We start from the raw sequence: 2262 nt of genomic DNA, 5'->3' as shown, positions 1-2262 counted from the left end.
AGCATGAAGGAAGAGCGGGACTTGGGTGTGATAGTCTGTGATGATCTTAAGGTGCCAAACAGGTAGAAAAGGTGATGGTAAAAGCTAGAATGCTTAGGTGCATAGGGAGAGGAAGTCACAGCAGGAAAAAGGAAGTGATGATGTCCCTGTATAAGACTCTGGTGAGCCCCCATTTAGAATACTCTGTACAATTCTGGAGACCCCACTTTCAAAAAGATAAACAGGATGGAGTCAGTCCAGAGGAAGGCAACTAAAATGGTTGGTGGTCTTCATCATAAAGCATAGAGACTTAAAAGATCTCAATAAGTATACTTTTGAGGAAAGGCGGGCAACGGGGAATATGACATGTTTAAATACCTAAGTGGAATAAATGTGCATGAAGCAAGTCTCTTTCAAATGAAAAGGAAACTCTGGAATGATGTCGCATAAGGTGAAGGTGAAAGTGGACAGACTAAACCTCACAGAAAGGGCGATGAACACAGTAGAATCTGTTATTAAGCACATGGGGATTAATGGATGCCGGTTAACTAGTTTCTGGTTGCTTGAGTTACTGTAAAAATGTTTGGCTTCCTTCCCACCTCTTATCATCCCCCCACTCCCATTTGTAGGTCCAGCATCTGTTCTTCCCTTCTTTCTCTCCCCCCCCCTCCATTCCAGAAGCAGTAGAGCCGGTCCTAACAACCCCCTCACTTCCTTCTTCCATTCCCAAAGCAGAGCATCCTGACAAACTACCCCTCCCTCTCTCGAAGCTGTAACGGCAGCCAGCAAGCAGAGGAAGCGCTGGTAAACAAGCAGCTTCCAGCCAGCAGACATTGCTTTTCCTGTGCCACATCCCTCCCTCCCCTCCCTGAAGTGCAGCCGGTCAACAGGAGGCAGCCTCAAAACAGGTTGCTGACAGCCAGCCCCAGCATGACTGAGTAACCTGTTTGGAGGCTGGCTCCTGCTGACTAGCTGTGCTTTGGGTAAGGGAGGGAGCGAGCAAGGGGGTGCGTGGCTCAGGTAACAGTTCCACCTGGTGCCTGCTTCTGCAACTTCAGGGCTGGAGGGAGGCTTTGTGGTTCAGGACTGCTACCACACGGATGTCAGGGCGGGAGGGATTGAGTTCCATATTCTAACACAGCGCTCTCAATTAACTGGGAAAACAGCTATCCGACATCCACCAATACCCATGGGTGGCAGATAATTGAGATTCTACTGTACTATGGATCTCTGACTGAATGATATACTTTGGCTGAATCCATTGCTTAGCAGGTAAGTGACTGTAGAATGGGTGGTCCATAACAAGGGAAGATAGTGATGTAGCATCTGAACAGTTATTGCCACGAGGACAAAGGCTTTTTAAGGGAGGGGGGGTGTTTTTTACTATGTGTTTCAGTTTGCAAGACTAACTTTGAAATATGTTGCACATCACTTTGGACAAGAGATAAAAGCAATTTATAAATGCAATGAAATTTCAAAGTGGACAGCAGATGTAAATTATGTTCTCCTCCTAACAGCAAATTAAGAGAAGTCTGGAAAGCTAAGGCATAGATCTTTCAGCAAGCTGATCAAACATAAAACAAACTGTATGTGCTATTGATTTATCTTCCTGGTTGTGCTAGACTGCAATATTGCAGAATGTAAAAAAGTCAATATTTTTAATAAAGGATTATTTTTTATATTGAAAGTTGGAATTGTGTGTTTAGTTTGTATAGAGTAGCAAGGCTTTGCTTGCTCCTCCTCAGTCAGTCTGTCTACTTTCCATATTAATTTACAGAAATACATTTTAAACTGAGTTTGGAATGACTTGTCTATAAAACACCATTTTGATCATCGTGAATTATTCTACTCTGACACAAAGCAGCACAAGTCATTTTCTTACTGGACACCTTTCCTGAAGATATCTTGCAAAAGGTATCCGATGTGCTGTTTCATATCAAAAGCTGTTCACCCCTTGAGTTCTTCTTTTTTGTCATATTACCTTACCACGATTGTATTCGACACTGAGCTTGTCTTGCTCCTAAGTTATTTGTACTTGTATCCTCACCTCTGATATATGGTCTTTTACTTAATTCCTGTTAACCGCATCGAACTTCACAGTGTATTGCGGTATGCAAATAAAATTTTGTTATGTTTTCACACACTACTAGAGTTTGTTCTTTTCAATGTTCGTGATTAACAGTAATGCAGTCAAAAGGGCATCTCAAGCCATTGTCTAGGTATTTAAGAATTCAAAAACCTCTCTAAGTCACACATTCAAAATCAGAGAGAACAAACGCAGGA

This window comes from Geotrypetes seraphini, chromosome 4, assembly GCF_902459505.1.
Source record: "Geotrypetes seraphini chromosome 4, aGeoSer1.1, whole genome shotgun sequence".
NCBI classification, from domain to species: domain Eukaryota; kingdom Metazoa; phylum Chordata; class Amphibia; order Gymnophiona; family Dermophiidae; genus Geotrypetes; species Geotrypetes seraphini.
This window is presented reverse-complemented; position numbering follows the sequence as displayed.